We start from the raw sequence: 26,726 nt of genomic DNA, 5'->3' as shown, positions 1-26,726 counted from the left end.
GTGGATGCTGCAGAGTGGTGGAAGGAGCTATAATGGAGGATGGGGGGGTTATGTTGGGTTTCCAGACTGGAGCAAAGCCATGAGTGGCCTTCAGCAGGGTGGTTCTGAGGACAGGGACTTGGAGAAATGTTGGGAGGTGCTGGCAGCTGTGTGGTGGGATGCCAAGCCTTGGGATGATCAGAAATGTGTTGTCAAGCAAGTCTTGGCAGGACTTGCTGAGGTTTGGCTGACCAAGCTCCTAGGCTCCATCTGGTGGCCTCGGATGGGGCTGGGGCAGAGACACGGGAATGTGCTGTGTGAAGGGTGAAGTTTCTCCTGCATGTTTTGATGGGAACATCTGGAGGGCAGGACAGGTCCGGGCACAAGGGTGGTAATTAAGGTCTGGAGCTGGTGATCAGGGGCAGAGGCATTCTCAAGGACATGCCTACTGGGATATGAGGGAGGCAGACGGCATGGAGGGTTGGAGCAGAGAAGACTTCTTTGAAAAGGGTGTAACAGTGGTATGGTCAGGGGAGGTGGCAAGAGTGGATGGCCATTAGGTTTGGGAGTTGGAGGTCATCAGTGCCTTGACATGGGTCTGTGGAAAGCAGAGAGGACTAGAGTGGATCTGGGGCACTTTCCCTTCCTCAGGTCTTTATGGCAGGGGCCTGCCGGCTGGTGGTGAAACTCCTCTTCCTCTCTAGGGACTAAGCCTCTGAGTACACTGGGTGACACAGGCTGAGCACCTCACAGAGTGGGCATATGGACTCCAGACATGCAAAGACCCTTGCAAGGGGGCCTGTGGCCATATGGGGAGGGGAGGGATCCAGGTGGTCAGGAAGCTACACATGGACTTGCCTAGCTGGGAACAGAGACTTGGCGTGTGCCCTAGAGACAGCATCTGCTAGGATTGGCATTCAGCATCTGACATGGTTATCAGTATCACCAACTCCACTATTTAAACAGGTCTGGCCTGAGTCACCCCAGCTCTGTGAGTGGTGGTACCCCATGCCACAGGGTCTGCAAGGAAGCCCGGTCGCCAAGGCAGGAAGGTGAGTGCCTGTGCAGTGGGGACCAGGAAGGAAAACTCTATAGAGAGAAGAGCCCAGCTGTCTCCTCTTCCTCCTCTCAACATTGTCCCTGATCCTCAGCAGCCTCATCTTTAAAATGGGGACATGACAGTAGCTGCCTCGAGGGGTGCTCAGGAGTAGAGTTAACACATATGAGACACACTTAAAATATGCCCCAGTCAGAGAGAGCACCCTGTGTGCTGCTCTTGAGGTTATTCCCATAGGCCAGGATACTGAAGCATAGAGGCTAACACTGCAGTGGGCTCCTGCAGCTGTCCCTCCTCTCAGACTTGGGTTCCAGCATGTGCTCAGCACCTGGTGTGGAGGTAGGGGCTCAATAGTCATGGAATTGGGCCATCTGTGCCCTGGGCTGAAGCCTTGGCCCATTTAGAATGGTCAGGATTTCCAGGCACTAGGAAGGTAGCAGACCCCTAGTGCCACATAGTGGGAAAGGCCTCTGGTCAAATAGCTAAGTCCTTAGCACCATGGAAGGGCTTTCCTTTCCTTAGTAATTCAGGCTGAACCCCTTCTCAGCCATTGACTGGACTGGACTGGGCCTCCCTTAATTTTACCATGGTGTGTTTCTGGCCTCTGGTCCTTTAAACCCAGTGTTTCCCCTACCCCCACCTGCTCCTATGGACATACTCCCTGCCTCAGTATTCCCCCCCACTCCTTGTACTTGATGTTCCCCCCATGGACACTGATCCCTGCCCCAGTGGCCCCCCCACTCCTTTGTACTTGCTGTCCCCACATGGACACTGATCCCTGCCCCAGTGTTCTCCCCCACTCCTTGGTACTTGCCCCCAAAGACACTGCTGATTGCCTCAGTGTCCCCCTCCCCCACTCCTTTGTACTTGCTGTTTCCCCCATGGACACTGCTCCCTGCTCCATTGTCCCTCTCTCCCACTCCTTTTTACTGCTGTCAGTGAAGCCCCATCCATGGGGGGAGGGCAGGGAGCCCCAGTGTCCCACCCCCTGCTCCTTTGTACTTGCTCTCCCCCATTAGATACTGCCGTCTGCCCCATGTCCCCCCCACACTCCTTTGTACTTTCTATCCCCTTCATGGACACTGCTCCCTGCCGCAGTGTCCCTCCCCCATAACTCCTTTGTACTTGCTGTTTCCCCCATGGACATTGCTCCCTGCCCCAGTGTCCCCCCCATTCCTTGTACTTGCTGTCCCCCCACAGACACTGCTGTCTGCCCCAGTGCCCCCACCCCTACTCATTTGTACTTGTTTCCCTCCATGGACACTGCTCCCTGCACCAGTGTCATTCTACTTCCCATCCCGTTCTGCACCCCTCCCAGAACACATCTGCTCCCAGCTCATCCTTTCGATCTCAAAGCAGCACCTTCTCAGGCAGTCTTCCCTGATCTTCAACCCAGGCTTCTCATTTCTTTTATTGTGCCTTCTTTTTTCTTTGAGTTCCTCTTCAGCTTTTCCTTTTTTACATGCATATTTGTGTAATTTTTCAGTCATGGCTGTCAGTGAATTTCATTCTTTTGCATGCAGCTGTCCAGTTTCCCCAATACCATTTAATTAATTAATTAATTTGAGAGGGAGACCAAGAGAGTGTGAGTTGGGGGAGGGACAGAAAGAGAGGGAGAGAAGCAGAATCCACACTGAGCATGGAGCCTGAGGCAGGGCTCTATCTCACTACATGAGATCATGACCTGAGCTGAAACCAAGAGTTGAATGCTCAACCGACTGAGTCACTCAGGCATTCCCCCCAACATCTTTAATTGAAGATGCTATATTCTTGCCTCCCTTATAAATTAATTGGCCATATGCACTTCGTTTATTTCTGGGCTCTTTATTCTGTTTCCTTGATCTGCATATCTGTTTTTATTCCAATATCATACTGTTTTGACTAAAGAAGTTTTGTAGTATACAGTTGGCTCTTGAACAACATGGATTTGAACTGTGCAAGTCCACTTGTATGTGGATTTTTTTACATTAGAGTACTGTAAATGTATTTTCTCTTTCTTGCGAGTTCTGAAATAACATTTTCTTTTTTTTAGCTTATTTTAAGTATACAACATAAATAAATATGACATGCAAAATATATGTTAATCAACTGTTTACATTATTGTAAGGCTTCTCTGTAGGTTATTATTGTAGTTAAGTTTTGGGGGGAATTAGAAGTTATACAAAGATTTTGATTACATGAGGGGTTAGTGCCCCTAACTTCCACATTGTTCAAGAGTCAATTATAGTTCAAAATCAAAGACTGTGATTCCTCCAGCTTTGTTCTTCTGTCTTACTTGTTTTGGCTATTCTGGATCTTTTGTGGTTCCATAGTAATTTTAGAATTATTACTTCTAGTTATGTGAAAAAAATATTTGGAATTTTGCAAAGGATTTCATTGAATCTGTAGATTGGTTTGGGTAATGTAGACATTTTAACAATATCAGTTCTTGCAATCCATGAGCATGGAATGTCATTTCATTTATTTATGCCTTCTTCAATTTCCTTCATCAATGTCTTAGAGTTTATAGTAGAGGTCTTTTACCTTCTTGGCTAAATCTACTCCTATGTATTTTATGCTTTTTGATACAATCATTAAGGAGGTTATTTTCTTGATTTTTTCCTAATAGTTTTTTATTATTATATAGAAACACAACAGATATTTGTATATTAATTTTGTATCCTGCAAACTTACTAAATTCATTTATTAGTTCTAACAGGATTTTTTTTTTTTAATTTGGTGAAGCCTTTAGGGTTTTCTATATAAAGTATCATGTCATCAACAAATAGTGACAATTTTAATTTTTCCTTTCCATTTTGAATGCCTTTATTGTTTTTTCTTACCTAATTGATGTGGCTTAGACTTCAAGTATTATGTTGAATGGAAGTGGTGGCAGTGAGCGTGTTTGTTTTGTTCCTGATCTTAGAGGAAAGTTTTTCAGTTTTTTATCATTGAGTATGATATTAGCTGTGGGTTGGTTATGTATGGCCTTCATTATGTTGAAGTTTGTTTCCTCTATACCCACTTTGTTGAGAGTTTTTAATCATAAATGGATGTTGAACTTACTAGTAATCAGCCTATTCAGATTTTCTATTTCTTCGTGAGTCAGTCTTAGGAGATTGTAACTTTTAAAGAATTTATCCATTTCTTCTAGATTGTCCAATTTGTTGGCATATAATTATTCATAGTAGTCTGTTATGATCCTTTGGATCTGTGGTATCAGTTGTAATTCTTTCTTTCCTTCCTTTCTTCCTTCCTTTCTTTCTTTCTTTCTTTCTCTCTCTCTCTTTCTTTATTTCTTTCTTTCTGTTTCTTTTTTAAAGATTTTATCTATTTATTTGACAGAGAAAGATCACAAGTAGGCAGAGAGGCAGGCAGAGAGAGGAGAAAGCAGGCTCCCTGTTGATCAGAAAGCCCTATGTGGGGTTCGATCCCAGGACCCTGAGATCATGACCTGAGCGAAAGGCAGAGGCTTTAACCCATGGAGCCACCCAGGCGCCCCCACCTTTTAGTTTCATTGACTTTTTCTATTGTTATTCTCTATTTCATTGATTTCCACTCTGATTTCTATTATTATTTTCCTTCTAGTAACTTGGGGAATCATATTTTCTTCTTCTAGTTGCTTTAGATGTAAAGTTAAATTGTTTATTTGATATTTATAATTTTGACCTCTCTAGAGTTTAGTTCTTTTATCGCTGCAGTAAGGAATTCTCAAGTGTCTTCTAGGCTTTATTTCAAGCCCAACTAGATCTTTATAATTGTTTTATTTTAATTTTTTGTTTAAATTCAATATTTTTTGTTATGTCCAGTTAACAGCATATAGTACCTATTAGTTTTGATGCAGTGTTCAATGATTCGTTAGTTGCTTATAAAACCCAGTGCTCATCACAATGTAAGGCATGCCCTCCTTAGTAACATATAGTATATTATTAGTTTCAGGGTAGAATTTAGGGATTCACTAGTTGCATATAATATCCAGTGCTCTTTATATCAAATACCCTCCTTAATGCCCATCACCCAATTACCCCACCTCCACTCCAGCAACCCTCAGTTTGTTTCCTATAGTTAAGAGTCTTTTATGGTTTGCATCCCTCTATGTTTTCATATTATTTTATTTTTCCTTCCTTTGCCCTATGTTCATCTGTTTCCTTTCTTAAATTACACACATGAGTGAAATCATATGGTATTTGTCTTTCTCTGGTTGATTGATTTCACTTAACATAATACTCAATGATTTTCCATTCATGTCATTGCAAATGGCAAGACTTCATTCTTTTTGATGGCTGAGTAACATTCCAGTGTGTGTGTGTGTGTGTGTGTGTGTGTGTGTGTGTGTTGTGTATAACATCTCCTTTATCCATTCAACTGTCAATGGGTATCTATCTGGACCAACGTGGACATTGTTGCTATAAACATTGGGGTGCCTGTGCCCCTTCAAATCACTAGGTTTGTATCCTTTGAGTAAATACCCAGAACTGCAAATACTCAGTCATAGGGTAGCTCTATTTTTAACTTATTAAACTCCATACTGTTTACCAGAGTGGCTGCACTAGTTTGCATTCCCACCAAGTGTAAAAGTGTTCTCCTTTCTCTGCATGCTTGCCAACATCTGTTGTTTCCTTAGTTGTTCATTTTAGTTATGCTGACTAGTGTGAGGTGGTATCTCATTGTGGTTTTGATTTCTATTTCCCTGATGCTTGGTGATGTTGAGCATTTTTCCATGTGTCTGTTGGTCATTTGTATGTCTTCTTTGGAGAAATGTCTGTTCATATCTTCTGCCCATTTCTTGACTGGATTTATGTTTTTTGGTGTTTAGTTTGATAAGTTCTTTCTGGATGTTGGTACTAGCCCTTTAACTGGTATGTCATTTCAAATATTTTCTCCCATTCTGTAAATTGCCTTTTAGTTTTGTCAACTTTGTTGTGAGAAAGATTTTTATCTTGATGAAGTCCCAGTAATTCATTTTTGCTTTTGTTTCTCTTGTCTTTGCAGATATGTCTAGAATGAAGTTGCTATGGCTGAGGTCAGAGAGGTCACTGCTTGTGTTCTCCTCTAGGATTTTAATAGATTCCAGTCTCAAATTGAGGTCTTTCATCCATTTTGAGTTTATTTTTGTATATGGTGTAGGGAAGTGATCCAATTTCATTCTCCTGCATGTGGCTGTCCAATGTCTTTTTTTCCATTGGATATTTTCTCCTGATTTTTTGAAGATTAACTGATTGTAGAGTTGAGGATCCATTTCTGGGTTCTCTGTTCTATTCATTGATCTATGTGTCTGTTTTTGTGCCAGTACCATACTGTTTCGATGATTACAGCTTTTTTTCTTTTATTATGTCATGTTAGTCACCATACAGTACATCATTAGTTTTTGATATAATGTTCCATGATTCACTGTTTGCCTACAACACCCAGTGCTCCATACAATATGTGCCTTCCTTAATATTCATCACTGGGCTAACCCATCCTCCACCCCCTTCCTCTCTAAAACCTTCAGTTTATTTCTTGGAGTCCATAGTCTCTCATGGTTCATTTTCTCCCCAATTTCCTCCCCTTCACTTTTCCCTTCCTTCTCCTAATGTCCTCCATGCTATTCCTTATTTTCCACAAATAAGTGAAACCATATAATTGACATTCTCTGCTTGACTTATTTCACTTAGCAGCCCCATCCATGTTGGTGCAGAGGTTGGGTATTCATCCTTTCTGATGGTTAAGTAACATTCCATTGTATATATATCACTGTATATATATCAATCACATTCATCTGTTTAAGGACATCTCGGCTTTTTCCACAGTTGGCTATTGTGGACATTGCTGCTATGAACACTGGGGTGATTACAGCTTTGTAAAACAGCTTGAAGTCCAGAGTTATGATGTCTCTAGCTTTGGATTTCTTTTTGGGGAATGCTTTGTCTATTGGGGTGTCTTTGTGATTTCATACAAATCTTAGGATTTTTTGTTCCAGCTCCGTGAAAATGTTGACAATACTTTGATAAGGGTTGCACTGAATATATAGATTGTTTTGGATAGCATAGATATTTTAACATTTTTGTTAAACATTTTAACAATTTAAATTGTTAAAAATTTAACATTTTGTTAAACATTTTAACAATATTTGTTCTTCCAATCCATGAGTGTGGAATTTTTTCCCATTTCTTTGTGTCTTCCTCAATTTCTTTCCTAAGTGTTCTATAGATTTCAGAGTACAGATTTTTTTTAACCTTCATTGTTAGATTTATTCATAGGAATCGTACAGATTTTGGTGAATTGTAAATGGGATTGTTTCTTGAGTTCTCCTTCTGTTGCTTTATTAATGGTGTATAGAAATACAACAGAATACTGTGCATTTGTTTTATATCCAGTGATTTTGCTGAAATGATGTATCAGTTCTAGCAATTTTTGGATGGAGTCTTTTGGGTTCTCTAGAGTGAAGAGTGAAAGTTTGACTTCTTTGCCAATTTGGATGCCTTTTATTTCTTTTTGTTGTCTGATTGCTGAGGCTGGGACTATTTTGAACAACAATAGTGAGAGTGGATATCCCTGTCGTGTTCCTGACCATGGGGGAAAAACTCTTGATTCTTCCTTGTTGAGGATGATATTTGCTGTAGGTCTTTTGTATATGGCTTTTACGATATTGAGGTATGTTCCTTCAATTCCTATGTGGTGGAGGGTTTTTATCAGGAAAGGATACTGTGTTTTGTCAAATTCTTTTTCTGCATCTATTGAGAGGATCATATGGCTCTTGTCCTTTCTTTTATTGCTGTATCATGTTGATTGATTCTCAAATGTTGAACCACTATGGCAGCCTCACTTGGTCATGGTGGATAATGCTTTTTTTTTTTTTTTTTTTAAGATTTTATTTATTTATTTGACAGAGAGAGATCACAAGCAGGCAGAGAGGCAGGCAGAGAGAGAGGAGGAAGCAGGCTCCCTGCCGAGCAGAGAGCCCGATGCGGGGCTCGAACCCAGGACCCTGAGATCATGACCTGAGCCGAAGGCAGCGGCTTAACCACTGAGCCACCCAGGCGCCCCAAGGATAATGCTTTTAATGTACTCTTGGATAATATTGGCTAGTATCTTGGTGAGATCTTTGCATCCATGTTCATCAGGATATTGGTATGTAATTCTCCTTTTTAGTGGGATCTTTTGTTTTGGGACCAAGATAATGCTGACCTCATAAAATGAGCTTGGATGTTTTCATTCCATTTCGATTTTCTGAAACAGCTTCAGAAGAATAGATATTGGGCCATCTGGGTGGCTCAGTCAGTTAAGCATCTGCCTCTGGCTCAGATCATGATCCTGGGATCCTGGGATTGAGTCCTGTTTTGGGCTCCCTGCTCAATGGAGAGCCTACTTCTCCCTCTCCCTCTCCCTGCCACTCTGCCTACCTGTGCTCTCCTATCTCTCTGTCAAATAAATTGGTAAAATCTTAAAAAATGGAATAGGTATTAATTTTTCTTTAAATGATTGGCCGAATTCTCCTAGGAAGCCCTTTGACTCTGGTCTGTTGTTTATTGGGGGATTTTTTGATTACTAACTCAACGTCTTTGCTGGTTATGGGTCTATTAAGTTTTTCTATTTCTTCCTGCTTCAGTTTTGGTTATTTATACATCTCTAGGAATGCATCCATTTCTTCCAGATTGCCTAAATTGTTGACATTTAATTTCTCATAATATTCTCTTATAACTGTATTACTGTGGTGTTGGTTGAGATCTCTCCTCTTTCATTCATAATTTTATTAATTTGGGTTCTTTCTCTTTTCTTTTTGATAAGTCTAGGTTTATCAATCTTATTCTTTCAAAGAACCAACTCCTAGTTTCATTGTTCTGTTTTTGTTTTGTTTTGTTTTGATTTCTGTATCATTGATTTCTGCTCTAATCTTTATTATTTCTCTTCTGCTGGATTTCGGTTTTATTTGCTGATATTTATCCTGTTCCTTTAGGTGTAAGGTAAGGTTGTGTACTTGAGAATTTTCTTCTTTCTGAGGAAGCCCTGTATTGCTATATACTTTCCTCTTAAGACCACTTTTGTTGCATTCCAAAGGTTTTGGACTGTCCTATTTTCATTTTCATTTGCATCTATGTATATTTAATATTTCTTTAATTTCTTGGTTGAGCCATTCATTCTTTAGTGGGACGTTCTTTAACCTCCATGTTTATGTTTTTTCCAAATTTCTTCTCATGGTTGACTTTGTGGTCTAAAAATATGCATTGTGGTCTAAAAATATGCATAGCATTATCTCAATGTTTTCTTACCAGTTAAGACCTGATTTGTGACCCAGTATGGGGTCTATTCTGGAGAATGTTCCATGTGGACTCAAGAAGAATATATATCCTGTTGCTATAGGAGGAAGTGCTACTTATCTATCTGTGAAGTCCATCTGGTCCAGTGTGTCATTCAAAGCCCTTGTTTCCTTACTGATCTGCTTAGATGATCTATCCATTGCTGTGAGTTGGGTGTTGAAATCCCCTATTATTATTGTCAATGTGTTTCTTTAATTTGGTTATTAATTGGTTTATATAATTGGCTGCTCCCAAGTTAGGAGAAAAAATATTTATAATTGTTAGATTTTCCTGTTGGATAGACATTTTAAGTATGATACAGTGTCCCTTTTCATCCATTACACAGTTTTTGGCTTAGAAATGTAATTTGTCTGATATGAGGATTATTAATTCAGCTTTCTTTTGAGGTTCATTAGCATGATAAATGCTTGTCCATCCCTCACTTTTAATATGGAGCTGTCTTTAGGTCTAAAATGAGTCTCAGTCTATGGATTGGTCTTGTTTTTTTAATCTAATCTGATATCTTTTGTCTTCCAATTGAAGCATTTAGCCCATTTACTTTACTTTTATTTTATTTTATCATTTTATAATATTTTATTTTTTCAGTGATCCAAGATACATTGTTTATGCACTATACCCAGTGCTCCATGCAATACATGCCCTCCTTAATATCCACCATCAGGCTCACCCATACCCCCAAATCCTCCCCTTCAAAATCCTCTGTTAGTTTCTCAGAGTTCCCAGTCTCTCATGCATCATCTCTCCCTCCGATTTCCCCCAACTCACTTCTCCTCTCCTTTTGCCAATGTCTTCAGTGTTATTCCTTTTGCTCCACAAGTAGGTGAAATCATATGATATTTGACTCTCTCTGCTTGACTTATTTCACTCAGCATAATCTCCTCCATTCCCATCCATGTCGTACAAAAGTTGGGTATTCATCCTTTCTGATGGAGGCATAATATTCCATTGTATATGTGGACCATATCTTCTTTATCCATTAATCTTTTGAAGGGCATCTTGGTTCTTTCCAGAGTTTGTCAACTGTGGCTATTGATACTATGAACATTAGGGTACAGAAGGCCCTTCTTTTCACTATGTCTGTATCTTTGGAGTAAACACCCAGTAGTGCAATTGCAGGTCATAGGTCTATTTTTAATTTCTTAAAGAATTTCCACACTGTTTTCCAAAGTGGCTGCACCAACTTGCATCCCCATCAACAGTGTAAGAAGGTTCCCCCCTTCTCCACATCCTATCCAACACACGTTGTTTCCTGTCTTGTTAATTTTGGCCATTCTGACTGGTCTAAGGTGGTATCTCAATGTGGTCTTGATTTGAGTCTCCCTGATGGCTAAGGATGATGAACATTTTTTCATGCGTCTGTTAGCCTTTTGTATGTGTTCTTTGGAGCGGGGTCTGTTCATGTCTTCTGCCCATTTTTTTTTTTTTTTACATGATATTCTGTTTTGTGTGTGTTGAGTTTGAGGATATCTTTATAGATCTTGGATATCAGCCCTCTGTCTGTATGTCATTTGCGAATATCTTCTGCCATTCTATGGGTTGCCTCTTTGTTTTGTTGACTGTTTTCTTTGCTGTGCAGAACCTTTTGATCTTGATGAAGTCCCCAAAGTTCATTTTTGCTTTTGTTTCCTTTGCCTTTGGAGACATGTTTTGAAAGAAGTTGCTGTGGTCGGTGTCAAAGAAGTTATGTCCTATGTTCTCTACTAGGATTTTGATAGATTTCTGCCTTACGTTGAGGTCGTTTATCCATTTTGAGCTTATCTTTGTATATGATGTAAGAGAATGGTGAAGTTTAATTCTTCTGTACAAAGCTGTCCAATTGTCCCAGCACCATTTATTGAAGACTGTCTTTTTTCCACTGTATATTTTTTCCTGCTTTGTCAAAGATTGTTTGACCATAGAATTGAGGGTCCATATCTGGGCTCTCTACTCTGTTGCACTGGTCTGTGTGTTTGTTTTTGTGCCAGTACCATGCTGTCTTGGTAATCATGGCTTTGTAGTAGAGATTGAAATCAGGCAACATGATGTCCCCATTTTTATTTCTCCTTTTCAACATTTTCTTAGCAATATGGGGTCTCTTCTGGTTCCATACAAATTTTAGGATTGTTTGTTCCAGCCCTTTGAAAAATGCCAATGGAATTTTGATCAGGATAGCATTGAAAGTATAGATTTCTCTAGGCAATGTAGACATTTAAACAATGTTTATTCTTCTGATCCATGAGCATGGAATGGTCTTCCATATTTTTGCATCTTCTTCAATTTCTTTCATGAGTGTTCTGTAGTTCCCTGAGTACAGATCCTTTACCTCTTTGGTTAGGTTTATTCCCAGGTATCTTACGGCACTTGGTGCTATAGTAAATGGAATCGATTCTCTAATTTCCCTTTCTGTTTTTTCATTTTTAGTGTATAAGAAAGCAACTGATTTTTGTACATTGATTTTTGTATCCTGTCACATTACTGAATTGCTGTATGAGTAGTTTGGGGGTGGAGTCTTTTGTGTTTTCCATATAAAGTGTCATGTCATCTGCTAAGAGAGAGGGTTTGACTTCTTTGCCAATTTGAATACCTTTATTTCCTTTTTTTTTTTTTTAAAGATTTTATTTATTTATTTGATAGAGAGAAATCACAAGCAGATGGAGAGGCAGGCAGAGAAAGAGAGGGAAGCAGGCTCCCTGCCGAGCAGAGAGAGAGCCCGATATGGGACTCGATCCCAGGAGCCTGAGATCATGACCTGAGCCGAAGGCAGAGGCTTAACCCACTGAGCCACCCAGGCGCCCCCTTTATTTCCTTTTGTTGTGTGATTGCTGCTGCTAGGACTTCTAGTCTTGAACAAGAGTGGTGAGAGTGGGCATCCTTGTCATGTTTCTGATCTCAGTGGGAAGGCTTTCACCTTTTCCCCATTGAGGACGATATTCACTGTGGGTTTTTCATTGATAGATTTTATGAAGTTGAGGAATGTTCCTTCTATCCCTATACCATGAACAGTTTTAATCAGGAATGGATGCTGTATCTTGTAAAATGCTTTTTCTACATCAGTTGAGAGGACCATGTTGTTTCTCTCCCTTTTCTTGTTGATTTGTTCTATCACATTGATTGATTTGTGAATGTTGAACCATCCTTGAAACCCAGGGATAAATCCCATCTGGTCATGGTGGATAATCTTTTTAATGTACTGTTGGATCCTATTAGCTAGAATCTTGTTGAGAATCTTGGCATCCATATTCATCATGATATTGGTCTGAAATTCTCCTCTTTGGTGGGGTCTTTGCCTGGTTTGGTTTGCTGGCTTCATAGAAAAAGTCTGGAAGTTTTTGTTCTGTTCCTAGTCTTTGAAACATCTTCAGGAGACTAGGTATCATTTCTTTTTTGAATGTTTGGTAGAATTCCCCAAGGAATCTGTCAGGTCCTGGACTCTTTTTTTTTGGGAGGTTGTTGATCACTGTTTCAATCTCATTGCTAGATATTGGTCTATTCAGGTTGTCAATTTCTTCCTGATTCAGTCTTGGAAGTTCATAGGGTTCCAGGAACATTTCTGGAAATGCATCCATTTCTTCTAGGTTGCTTAACTTATTGGCATATAACTGTTGATAATAATTGCTGATGATTCTTTCTATTTTCTTGGTGTTAGTCGTGATCTCTTCCCTTTCATTCATAATTTTATTAATTTGGGTTCTCTCTCTTTTCTTTTGGATTAGTTTGGCCAGCGATTTACTGATCTTATTGATTCTTTCAAAGAACTAGCTTCTCATTTCATTGATGTGTTCTAGTGTATATCTAGTCTCTATATCATTGATCTCCACTCTAATCTTGATTATTTCCCTTCTTGTGTGTGGGGTTAGCTTAATTTGTTGTTGATTCTCCAGTTCTTTAAGGTGTTAGGAAAGCTGGTGTATTTGGGATTTTTCAGTTTTTTTTTTTTTTCTTTTTTAAGTGAGGCTTGGATGGCAATGTATCCAAACTTTTGCCATATCCTATAGGATTTGGACCAATGCATCTTCATTCTCTTTGGTTTCCATGAATTTTTTAAATTTCCTGGTTGATCTAAGCATTCTTAAGCAGGATGTTCTTTGGCTCCAAGTGTTTGAATTGCTTCCAAACATTTTCTTGTGGTTGAGTTCCAGTTTCAAAGCATTGTGGTCTGAAAATATGCAGGGAATAATCTTTGTCTTTTGGTATCAGTTGATTCTTGATTTGTGACTCATTATGTGGTCTATTATGGAGAAAGTTCTATGTGTGCTTGAGAAGAATGAGTATTGTGTTATTTTAGAGTGAAAAGTTCTATATATATTTATGAGGTCCATCTGGTCCAATGTGTCATTCAAAGCTCTTGTTTCTTTATTTATCTTCTGCTTGGGTGATTTGTCTATTACTGAGAGTGGTGTGTTAAGATCCCCTACAGTTAATGTGTTCATATCAATATGACTCTTTATCTTGATTAACAGTTGTCTTATGTAGTTGGCTGCTCCCTTATTGGGGACATAAATACTTACAATTGTTAGATCTTCTTGGTGGATAGACCCTTTAAGAATGATGTCCATCTTCATCTGTGACTACAGTCTTTAGTTTAGAATATAATCTATCTTATGTGAGTATATCTACCCCAGCTTTCTTTTGAGGTCCATTGGCTTCTCCATCCCTTCACTTTCAGTCTGGATGTATCTTTAGGTTCCAAATGTGTCTCTTGGAGACAGACATATGGATGGGTCCTGTTGTTTTATCCATTCTGCAACCCCGTGCCATTTTATGGGAACATTTAGGCAGTTCACCTTGAGAGTGATTATCGAGAGATACGTTTTTATTGACATCATGTTGCCTGTGAAGTTGTTGTTTCTATAGATTGTCTCTGTAAATTTCTATTCTATGTCACTCTCGGTTTCTTTCTTTTATAACCCCCCCCCCCTTAATATTTCTTGTAGAGCTGGCTTGGTGGTCACATACTTTTTAAACCTTGCCAGTCTTGGACGCCCTTTATCTTCTCATCCATTTTGAATATCAGCCTTGCTGGATAATGTATTCTTGGCTTCATGTTATTCTCATTTAGTGCCCTGAGTACATCTTGCCAGCCCTTTCTGGCTTTCCAGTTTTCTGTGAACAGGTCTGACATTATTCTGATGGACCTTCATCTGTACATAAGGAATGTCTTTCCCCTGGCTGTCCTCAGAAGCTCTTGTCTAAAATTATGATTCGTGAGTTTCACAGTCCAGTGTTGAGGTTTTTCTAGATTCCTTGATCTTGGTGGTTGTTCTTTCTGCCTCTAGGGCATGAACGCTGGTTCCATTTCCCAGATTGGGAAAATTTTCATTCAGAATTTGTTCATTTATATCTTCTAGTCTTTTGTGTTTCTTGACCCCTTTAGGAATCCCAATAATTCTGACGTTGAAATGTTTCATGGCATCATTTCCCTAATTCTGTTTTCATGGCTTCTAAGCTGTTTGTTCCAGGCCTCATCCTGATCTTTTTCTCTATCAGTTTTCCTTCTAGATCACTAATTCTATCTTCTGCCTCTGTTACCTTAGATGTTAGAGTATTTAGATTAAATTGGATCTCATTGATAGCATTTTTAACTTTTGCCAGGTCAGCTCTCCCTTCTGCCCTTAGAAATTCTATGTTGTCACTAATCATCTTCTCCAACCTAATCATTGTCTGAATAACTGTTACCCTGAATTCCCTTTCCAAGATACTGTTTATGTCCTTATCCAATAGTTATGTGGCAGAAGGCACAGTCTCTGAATTTTTTCTCTGTTGGGTATGCCTCCTTCTAGTTATTTTGGTAAGAGGTGGAAGAGTGGATGTATAGCTGAAAATATCAACCACGATCGAGGCAAGGTGCATCCTGGAAAGTCTTGGAGCAATTGGAGGTCACCACCAAAAAGTAAGAAAAAAGAAAAAAGGGAGAGAGAAAGAGAAAGAGAGAGAGAGAAAAAAAAGAGAAAACCTAGCCAAAATGACCCCCCAAAGTAAGATTTGTAAGGTATATAAATAAAAATAGAGAAACAAAAGGACCAACAAAAGTAAATGACAACAACAAAAAAATCTAGCCAAAATGAACCCCAAGAATAAGATTTATATAATACCAGAAGAAAAATAAATACACAGAAATACTGACAGAAGAAAAAGATGGTGACGATGGTTATAAATCTTCAATGTGGGTGAAGAAGTGTATTTTGGTTCTTCCTGGGTGTATCTTGATGTCTTTGTTAAGTTTCTCAACTTTCCAGAGATGAGGGGAGATTAAAATTGGTTTATATATAGGGGTAGTATTGAATAGGGAAAAAGGGTTACCTTGATTCTTATTAAAAAAAAAAAAAAGAAAAAAAAAAGAAAAACAGGTACATGTATGAAAAAAGTTCAAGTAAAAGCTTTTTATGGAATATGTTGTATTAAACCTCTAGTTGTATGGTAAGTAGGTTAAAAATAATTAAAAGACCCAGAGTCCTGGGAATGAATTAAAAAAAAAAAATAAGTCATATCTATTAAATATACAGGGGTTAGGGCGATACCTGAGGTTAATATATTGTTTCCCCTAATGTTGGGGTTTTACAGTTTTATGGGGATCCTGTGGTGGTTGTCCTCCTGTTCTCTTGGCTTGACTTTTGGGGGAGGGGCCTGCTGCATTGTTCTCCTGTCAGTCTTGCTTGCCTTGAGTCGTCCTGCCCCCATCAAGGGTCAGGGCTCTGCAGAAACTGTTTTTTCAGGCTTTTGTTCTCTAGAGGTTTTTGTTCTTTGGTGGCTTTTTGCAGATTTTTGGAGGTTTAGAGGAAAGCAAACTGCACCAAGACCTCCACCTCAGAGAGAAGATTCAGACTCCTCCCATCTGGGTGGTTCAGAACACATGGACCCCCGTCTGCAAACTTTGCTGAACAGTGCAACCTCCCACAGGCGCTGTGCATCCCAGTCACTGTCTTAGTGGTTGTGTGAGGCACTGCTTGTCTCTGCAGCCCTGTGCCACTAAAACTGTGAGAGATATTGGTTCAGGGAGCCTGCTTCCAGTGGTTGTCTTTACCAGGACTGCTGTTGGGAGTCAAAGCCCATGTTGGGTGCACTCACACCCAAGCGGAGCTGCAGGTCGTGTACAGCTGCTGCTATGGGATCCCGACCAAAGATCGTGCTGGGTTCTCTCAGGCACAGGCTGGGAATGTTCAGACTTTGGTCGGTGTCTGAAGGCAATTGTCCTAGTGTGAGCCAGCTGGCACCCACACCAAGCTCTCTCAGGTATGTGCAGAAGTGTGCTCAGACCCTGTGATCCCACAAGGCATGCAGATCTGGGAAGGCTGTGGACCTAGAAAGCATCAGCTGGCACCCATAGCAGACTCTCATGCTGGGCAGGAGTGGGCCCAGCTGAGCACTGGTGCAGCAGCAGAAAGCCGGTGGCTCAGAGACCACAGACTGGAGGCTCTGCTGCACTATCTCTGGCATGGGTGGTTGCTGATGATGGTTGTCCTGGGTCCACAGGCTTAAGCCTGTGCCCATGGCTGCTTGATTCTACCAGTTACCCTTAAGACTTTTGTTGTTTTTGAGTGCTTTTAACCAGACTACAAGTTAATGCTGGTCCCCAGCTACAGGGAAATTTTGTATTGGGTATTACTTTCTATAGATTTTTTAAAAAGATTTTATTTATTTATTTGACAGACAGAGATTGCAAGTAGGCAGAGAGGCAGGCAGAGAGAGAGGAGGAATCAGGTTCCCTGCCGAGCAGAGAGCCCAATGCAGGGCTTGATCCCAGGACCCTGGGATCATGAGCTGAGCAGAAGGCAGAGGCCTTAACCCACTGAGCCACCCAGGCGCCCTGGAGTATTACTTTCTAATGGGTCACTTCTAGTTGCTCCCTCTCCCTTCTGTTTTTCCAATGATATCAGTCTCAGTGCTCCTACTCCACTTTACCTCTCCATTGATATCTTCTGCTCTCATAGAGAACTAGAAGTGTATAATCTTATATCTCAGGCTAAGTGTTCTGGTAGATATTTAGCTCACTTTAGGGGACTTGTTGAAACTTTTAACCAGACTGCAAGTTAATGCTGGTCTCCAACCACAGGGAACTTTTGTATTGGGGTATTACTTTCTAATAGGTCACTTCTAGTTGCTCCCTTGCCCTTCTGTTTTTCCAATGATATCAGTGTAAGTGCTCCTACTCCACTTTACCTCTCCACTGATGTCTTCTGCCCCTGTAGAGATCTAGAAGTGTATTATCTTACATCTCAGGCCAAGTGTTCTGGTAGATATTTAGCTCACTTTAGGGGACTGGTTGAAACAGGGTCTCCTACTTCTCCATCATTTTGCCCCTCCCCACCCATTTACATTAGAGTAACTATTGAAAGATATGAGTTTAGTTCCAATGTGTTACCTCTAAAGACTTTTTCTGTAGACTGTCTCTATTTCTTTCTGGTGTGTGTTACTTTTGGGTTTTCTCTTCACTTACAGAATTCTCTCTAGTATTTCTTGTAGGTCTGGCTTAGTGATCACAAATCCTTTTAGTTTATGTTTTTCCTGGAAGCTCTTGATCTCTCCTTCCATTCTGAATGGCAGCCTTGGTGAATTAAGTATTGTTGGCAGCAAGTATTTAGTACCCTGAATATATCATGACAACCATTTCTGGTCTGCCAGGTCTCTGTGGCTAGGTCTGCCACCAGTCTAATGTTTCTACCATTGTAGGTTAAGGAGCTCTTGCCTCAAGCTGCTTTCAGGATTTTCTATTTATCTCTGAAATTTGCAAACTTCACTATTATATGCCAGGGTGTTGATCTATTTTTACGGATTTTGAGGGATGTTCTCTCTACCTCTTGGGATTGTATACCTGTTTCCTCTCCCAGATTCGGGAAGTTCTCAGCTGTGATATTCTCAAATATACCTTCTTTCCCTCTCTCTCTCTTCTTTCTCTGGGACCCCAATAATTCTAATATTGTTTTACATTATGGTATCACTGATTTCTCAAAACCTCCCCTCATGGTCCATTTGGTGTTTTTCTCTCTTTTCTTCATTTTCCTTCCTTTCCATCTTCTTGTCTTCTATGTCACTCACTTACTCTACTGCCTCATTACCCTAGCTTTTAGAGCATCCAATTTAGACTGCATCTCAATTAAAACATTTTTAATTTTGGCCTAATTAGATTTTATTTCTGCTCGATGAGATTTTCTAGTGTCTCTTATGTTTTTTTCCAAGCCCTGCTGTTAACTTTATAATCATTATCCTGAATTCTAGCTCTGACATTTTACTCTGTCCATATTGATTAGATCTGTGATAGACTATTATATCTGGTCTTTCCTTTTTTGTGAATTCTTCCTTCTAGGCATTTTGCACAGATAAGAATGGATGACCAAGGGACGCCTGGGTGGCTCAGTTGGTTAAGCAGCTGCCTTCGGCTCGGGTCATGATCCCAGTGTCCTGGGATCAAGTCCCACATCGGGCTCCTTGCTCCGCAGGGAGCCTGCTTCTCCCTCTGACTCTGCCTTCCACTGTGTCTGCCTGTGCTTGCTCTCGCTCGCTCTCTCTCTGACAAATAAATAAATCTTTAAAAAAAAAAAAAAAGAATGGATGGCCAAGAGAACAAGATAAAAAAATATCAACCATGACACCAGCGAAATATATACTAGACAAATCAAAAGAGGACAAAATACAGAAAAGAAAAAAAAAAAAGAAAAGAAAAGAAAGGGAAAAAAAGAGAGAATATAATTTCCCAGATGGGGGCGCCTGGGTGGCTCAGTGGGTTAAAGCCTCTGCCTTCGGCTCAGGTCATGATCCCAGGGTCCTGGGATCAAGCCCCGCATCGGGCTGTCTGCTCCGCAGGGAGCCTGCTTTCTCCATTCTCTCTCTCTGCCTGCCTCTCTGCCTGCTTGTGATCTCTGTCTGTCAGATAAGTAAATAAAATCTTTGAAAAAAAAAAAAAAATAATTTCCCAGATGGACAAAAACAGGGTGAAACACTGAGTCCTGGGTGTATTTTGGTTTGTGTGTTAGAAAACACTAAATTTAAAAATTGTAAAGAAAGCAAAACTTTACACACACACACACACACACACACACACGTATATTATATATGTATGTGTGTGTGTGCGCACACATGTGTATATATATATGAAGTTTATAATTTATATATATATAGTTTATATACACAATGTTTAAATATATGTGTATACACACACACACACACACACACACACACACACACATTGAAAGGAAGCCAAAAGTGAAGAATATATACATAAAATGTGAATGTAAAAATGAGAGTTAGAAAAAGGATTTAGAGCACCTGGGTGGCTCAGTTGTTTAAGTGACTGCTTTCAGTTCAGGTCATACTGCTGGAGTCCCAGGATCAAATCCTGCATTGGGCTCCCTGCTCAGTGGGGATTCTGCTTCTCCCTCTGACCCTCCCCCATCTTGCACTCTCTCTCAAATAAACAGAAAAGAAAAACTAAAAAAGGACTCAAAAACAATGAGTTGATAAAATAAGAAAGAGTTGAAAAAGAAAAAATAAAGAAAAGCAAGATTTTAAACTGGAAGATAAAAGAATCATAAGAAAACCCATCAAGTTATATGTACTATTTCCTCCTACTGCTGGAGTTTTGCAGCTCTGTGTGCTCCATAAAGTTGGTATTTGTCTGTTCTTCTAGCTAGTCTTCTGGGGTCTGCTGTGCTGATTTTCAGGTTTCTGCCTGGGTGGAGTTGTACCACCCCCTTGCCAGGAGTCCAGGCTCAGTGTAAGCTGCTTTTTGTTGTTCTATGTCACTTTTGTTCCCTGAAGCCTTTCCACATCACATTAGTGGATAAAAATAAAAATGGGCACACCCTGATCTCTAGCCCCTGGGCTGAAAGATCCCCCAGCCCCCTCTCTCTTCAGTAAATCCTCAGGAAAGAGAAGTCTTCACTTTTGTGTGCATCTAACTCTGTAGACTCCTGTGGTGTGCACCCACATGGATCCTCTCAGTCATGGCGGAGGCTGTCCAAGCTGAGACCCCATCCTGGTTTCCCTGCCCTAATGCTTGGGATCTCTGCTGACTCAGGCACCCCCCTTCTTTCTGTGTCCCTGGGGATCCTGAGACCACACTGTTCCACCTAGCATTCTGACCCTCTTTGCCACCTGAGCACTTTTCATTCAGGGAAGTCTCTCATAGGAGCAGACTTCTAAAAGTTCCAATTTTGCCCTCTGCTTCTGAATCACTTTTTTGATAGCTTGCTTTCAGAGGCTCCCTTCCCCCATCACTTATCTTCTGATATATCCCCTCAGATTCACTTCTCTGCACCCCCTACCTTGCAAGAAGCGGTTGCTTTTCTATTTGTAGAATTGAGCTGTTCTTTTCTTACATCTCAGGTTGAATTTATGGGTGTTCTGAATGCTTTAATAGTCATCTAGCTAAGTTCAAGGGACCAGATGAAATGAGAACACTACTCTTCTGCTATCTTGCCTCCATCTCCTATAATTGTTTTAAATTCTAGTTCAGATGTCTTTATACCCATATTGATTAAATCCCGGCAGTGAGTACTGCCTCCTGTTCCTTCTTTTGAGGTGAATTTTTCCATTTTGTAATTTGGTCCAGAAAAGAATGATAGACAAAACAACAACAACAACAACAGAAAACAAAAACCCACCACAAAAAAAACAGCTAGATCTTTCATGTGTTTTGGTCTGCTTGTTATAAGATACTAGATCCCAAAATAAGAAAGAAAAAAAATGTAATAAAATGGAAAGACTGTGGGTTTGTGTCTGATCATTGTCTCTACCACAGTCTTCATGGGTTGGTGCCTATAGAGCAAACATCTTCTTCAGTTCGTTCATCAATTGCCTCCACATGGCAGGCTTTTTAGGCAGGTCAGTTTTCCTTCCTGTCCACCGTAGCCTCCTAGCTGTCCCCACCAAGTGGGAAATGGGCCATAGGGCTCTCTTCATTAACTTACACGGACTGCCCTGGCTCATGTTTCCCCCAGGATCCAGAAAGTGGTTAAGGTAGGTGTTTCAAATGCTTTCTTCAAGAATACAAAACAAGTCCTTGTGCTGAGGAAGGGTCAGCTGTGTCTGTGCACATGAAACTTCCATGCTGAGTGTGGCATGACCACTTCAGGCACAGCTGCTGGCTGTTGGCTCTCTGCTCCTCTGTAAGGTTCTCTCTAACTCTTCCTGTCCCATTTCCTGGTTGCCCGGGCTCAACACTCTCTTCAGTGGAGGAAGTGCCTGTTTTTCTTTTAACTGGGTATCTGAATTATGGCCTCTCAAAGAAGGTAAGATACAAATGATGGATACCCTTGTTGGCCATGCAGTGAGGGACCATCACCCCAGGTGTTGGCTGGGGAGCCTGTCTGCTAGCCCATAAAGGGGATTGAGAGACACTTCAGGGATATGAAATTGTCTACAGCAAAAATAGATAAATTAACTGATGTTTATGCTTGTGCTCATTTAAGCTCTAAAGATGACTTGTGCAAGAAGCAGCCACCTAAATTGTGGAAGAGGAGGAATTAAGATTAATTGAAACAGTAAATCAACATTCTGTGTGTGGGGGAGAATATATTTCCAGCGCATTTTTCGCCAGCTCACCAAAGCAGCACCGTTTAGCATGCTGATTTACAAATGGGAACGGAAATGACTAGGACATCAGACTGCCTCACTGGGCTACCAAATTAGAGGATCCTTCTGAGAAAGTCACTCTGGCATTTGAGTGTAGAGTCAGGCCATCTGTGTTAGGTGAAGTCCCACTTTCCCCAATTCTATAGGTGAGAAGCTACTCTGGCCAGTAGGACATGCACCCCAGTGGCAAATGAAGGACTCCCCCAAATATTATTTCACTGAGATAAGTCCTTAATGATAGATAGATATTAACATTTGCTGTGCAGGCATTTCCCACTGTGTTTTTTACCCTAAGAACTTAAGTTGATCTAACGCACTTAATCTGTGTGCTTACTGCCTGTTCCATCTCACTAGAGTGTAAGCCCCATGATGAGGGCCAAGTGTTTGTCTGCTCCATGTCTTGCCCTGTCACCTGCCCTTGACACACCTGGAACATCAGAGGTGCTGCAGGAGCATTTGTTGACTGAATGACGGAGCCTAACCTTGCTGTGGGGACCTGCCCTGTCTGTTACTGTGTGCTGCCCAGCACACTCTGCTCTCACTGCAGAGCCCACATGCCTGGGTCAGGGCCAGTTTCATGATGTTACTCCACAGACATTAAGGAATACATCTTGCTGGGAGCATTCATGGCTGAGAAGAGAAGAGAAGCCAGAGAAGAGAAGGCACGTGTTTCCTGATCCCCTTATCTTTCCACTGTGGTAGGTGCTAAGGCCAGGATGCTGATTTGTTCCAGTGGAGGAAGCCCTGCCTTGCTGATATTCCTTCTGTGGGACAAGTGTGACAGCAGCGTTCTTGGTGGGCATAAGCAGACATGTCTGGCTCTGAGTGGTCTGGCTTTGGGAGGCCAGCTGTTTGTAGGAGCTGCCCAGCACCTGAAGACTGTGGTCTGGCAAGAAGATGAGCTTGGCCTATCCTCTACCACTGGGATTGCTCCCACCTGGCTCATTGTTCGGGAAACCTGGAGAGAGCCCTAGGGTTATTTTTGGAAAATCTTGTTTGTTGCACCACATTTTATGCTGACAGAACAGGCACAGAGGATTGGATAATTTGATCAAGGTCATATGCCTGCCAACGTGGCAGATGTAAAGCCAGATTTGACTCCTAGGACCATTTTCATCCTACTGGCCCATTTTGCCCAGACTCCTCCAAGCTGCTAAGCAATCTGGGGAAGGACCCTGAACATCAGCACTGGGTTACCTCTGGAGGCCCTTGTGCCTGTGGTCTGGACTCACAGGTGGTCAAGTCTCCTTCAGGAGGCAGGGAGAAATGGAAGGCAGTGGCTTTGTCAGGGTCTGCCAAGGGCCCAGCGTTCCTCATGCACCCTCTTGCTCCTGGTGTCCTTACAGCTGAGGCTCAGGCATGCGGCCTCTTGCCTGGACTCATACAGTGAGAGATGGTGGGCCAGGGTTGGTCTCACACCACTGTCTTGAGTATCCTTTGCATAGGACCTGCCCTGCATCACTTCCATGGTCCTTTGGCAGTTCCCAGGGATGCTGCAGCTGCCAAGAGTTTTCATGGCACTTGATCTCATGTGCTGGTACTTCTGCTATTAGAGGCGGAGCTTGGCTCACCTCCTGCTACCTGGGGATGCGTTATGGTTCCAGCAGGGCCACTTTTTACTTGGCCTCACCCCTGGACAGTATCCAGGTGAGGCCACCACATGCACCTGTCTAGTTGTGACTGGCCTTTGGGATTTGAGGGGCATTGTCTCAGCCAGCTTTGACACCTCCAGGAACCAGGTCTTCTGGCATGGGAACAGGACCATGAACCAGTTCTTCCACTGAAGAAACCAGCCCTTAGTACAGAGGTAGGGTCCAAATGTTAATGGAGCAAGGCACAGCAGCACCTATATAAATGTATGGCATACATGTGGGTCATATGCACACACATCGACACGGAGATGGGTGCCTTGAAACCAAACACATGCTTAGGTTTTGTGCATGCCATTTGCCTCATGTGTGTGCGCATGGTTAGACACACACCCACACAGGCAAACAGACATGCAGAGAAGTGGGGTTGCAAAGAAATAATCTTATTTGGCTCCCATATACGTTGACCTCTGATTCCTTTTCTGTGGAAATAAATCATACTTTAATGAATGATTGAGCCAAATGTGGCCAAACTCAGATCACAGGAGTGGTGTTAGCTGGGGAGACATCCCAGTGTCAGAGAGGAGGAATGGCATTTGCTGAGTTCCCACAGAGTTCTGGGGATTGCAGTAGGGACATTACCTGATTTACTACTAAGTCAGGATGTGGGTGGGTGTTATTGTACTTTCCTTGAATGCATAGGTGGGGCCATGAGAAGTGGGTGACTGCCGGACTCGCAGCAGCACAGAACTGGAGGCCAGATTCCCCCATCATGGCCCTGACCTGTGCAGGGTCCTGTACAGGGAGGTTCTGGCTGTTGACCCTGGGACACAACATGTGGTGAGCCATGGAGAGGTGTCAGCCCTTCCTGGCCCAGCTGCCTCACCTGAGAGGAAGTCAGATCTGCTTGGGGAGATCTATCTTTGCTGGAATACCTCTGCTGGGACTTTCACGTGGCCGTTCTTTTTTTGCTCAGTCCTGCCATAGAGCAAATCCAGTTGCTGCTTTCCTGGCAGCCTTCAGATCTTCCTGCACCCTAGGCTCAGCCCTGTGCAACCAGACGAGACCCTCGGCACATGGGATAGATGTCCCCAGGTAGGAGACATGACAAACTTGGGGCACCTGTAGGGCTGCAGGGAAGGAGCCCTGCCCACAGCACTGTTCCTCCATCCTTTAGCTGCAGGGTGTGCCTCTTCCCGTGTACTGGAAATATCCAAGATGCCTTCCAGAGAGGCACTTCCAACATGGGTGATACCAAACAAGTGAACAAGACATGTAGGTGCAGAGAAAATAAGATGGAGCCAGCATGAGAGGGTCCACACACAAAGCACATACCACAGGTCCTATCTAGGAACTTTCCTCTGGCAAAAAAAAAAAAAAAAAAAAGGAAAATGCCTGGAATTCATTTGCAACCAAGGGGTTCTTGCAGGCTGTTTCAGCAGTGGCTCCTGGAGTGTGGGATCATGAGCTGACATTTCGCCAGGGTCCGGCATGAGATAGCAGAACTTTGCATTTCCTGGCCTCACGGAGTCACAGAGACTGCCGGCAAGGCCCTGGCTCCATTACCTTTGCTCATTTCCCCTTCCTCTTTGTATGGGGTTTGTTAAGCAGCTGTTTGTCTGGGTAACTGAGGCTAAGCCTGGAGGAGACTCCCGGAGGTCAGGCGAGGCCCTGGCCATGGTTTTCATGAGTTTGATGATCATGTCAGAATCATTTTTCTGGGTTGCCAAATGTGTTCACATTCATAGCTTAATATAAAATATAGGCATCAGGCATCCTGCGTCACCAGGAATAGGAGCCCCTGATGTTAAGACCTTGCCACACTGGCAGCACAGCCTCTACTGTCCCTCTGATCACCTGTTCCTCTTCTCACAGGTTGGGGTTGTAATGATGAGGGATGGGAGAGAGCAAGAAGATGAACTGAATTCATAGATTATGAAGAAATTGTGATGGGGGTTGGCATTTCTGTTTTAATAATCCTCAGTCAGAATGTACCTCTCTGAGCCAGGCATGGGATTTCTGGTCTGTGTCTGTGGTGCTAGCAGGCCTCAGTGACATGGACTGGACAGGGGCTGGGCAGTGACAGATATCTGAGGTGTGCTGGGTCCCGCAGGAGCAGGTCTGCAGAGAGGGTGATCTTGGTGCTGGCCACAGTGTCCAGGGAGTAAAAGTCTGGCAGTGCTCCTGTGAGTCCCCGTGGATGGTACTGCCCCTGCAGTATCCCATGAGAGAATAAGCCTGCCTTTCCTGGAACAGGCCTCATCACGCTGCACATTGCACGGAGCCCAGACAGTTTTGCCCAGACGGTTCTGTAGGCTCCACAGAAGAGCCTTCATCTGCAGAGTTCTGCCTTGGTACTGGGCCTTACTGGTTCCCATACAAGCAGGGAGGGGGCAGGGAAAGCAGATGGGGCTGGCTTCTGAGCCCCCATGCCCATTTTACGCAGACCCAAACCATTTATCCTGTTTCATATGCGCTGTTTCCTTTTCAGACTTCATTTTGAAAAGAAGTCCACATATGAAGTGCCTGGGAGCACTGAGGACCTCACAGCAAGGTTGCCAACTTGTTCTTTGGCAGAATGCTGTGAATGTCACTTCTCCCACATGGCTTCTGTGCACCACGGGGACAGCAAACAAGCATCACGGCATCTGCAGAAGGACCTGGAGTGCAGAAGTCTGGTGCTCTCAGTCTGTGCTGGCTTTCTCTGACTTCTCATCTTCCCACGCCCTCATTTCCCATAGCCCCACAGAGTAATGGACTGACAGAGTTAGGGAGACCCCTCTTGGGGCAGGCACAACATAAGGGTGTAGACAGCCACAGGTTGGGATTAGAGAACTGTAAGGAACCTCTGTTAGAGGACCTTTGAGGTTCCATCTGTGGATAAATGTGGAAAAAATTGTTTCATGAGTTTGATGATCATGTCAGAATCATTTTTCTGGGTTGCCAATGTGTTCACATTCATAGCTTAATATAAAATATAGGCATCAGGAGACAGGCCCTTTTATATTTGTGAATATTTTTGTATCACCTTGTGACAGACTAATAAATATTGTTGAAGGAGGGCTGCTTGACTCTGAAACATTCTTGCCACCGTGGTAAATGGCCTGTTCCCGGTAAGTATGGACAGCAGTGTGCAGGGTGTCTGTACAGGTAGGGTGAGCTCTCATCTTCAGGTGGGTGGGCAGGGGTGCTCCCTGGGGGTGGGGGTTGGGATGCTCAGTGGAGATGGAGGGTCCAGGCTGTTCCAATGTCCAGCCAGAGCAACTGGATGGCCAG

The 26,726-nt window shown here is 42.3% G+C and overlaps 1 long non-coding RNA gene across 2 annotated transcripts; it reads left to right on the top strand.

Annotated features, from left to right (window-relative positions):
• Nucleotides 1-945: 945 nt before the first annotated feature.
• On the top strand, nt 946-26,512 carry LOC131826885 (uncharacterized). Of its 2 annotated transcripts, XR_009351795.1 has the most exons (3): nt 946-1,031; nt 21,699-24,545; nt 25,942-26,512. It is a non-coding gene; the product is annotated as an uncharacterized LOC131826885 (long non-coding RNA). The 2 variants fall into 2 exon arrangements; XR_009351796.1 differs by lacking the exon at nt 21,699-24,545.
• Nucleotides 26,513-26,726: the final 214 nt, after the last annotated feature.

This window comes from Mustela lutreola, chromosome 3 (assembly GCF_030435805.1).
Source record: "Mustela lutreola isolate mMusLut2 chromosome 3, mMusLut2.pri, whole genome shotgun sequence".
Taxonomy (NCBI): domain Eukaryota; kingdom Metazoa; phylum Chordata; class Mammalia; order Carnivora; family Mustelidae; genus Mustela; species Mustela lutreola.
The sequence above is the reverse complement of the archived record's forward strand: the minus strand, read 5'-3'. Positions and strand labels throughout refer to the sequence as shown.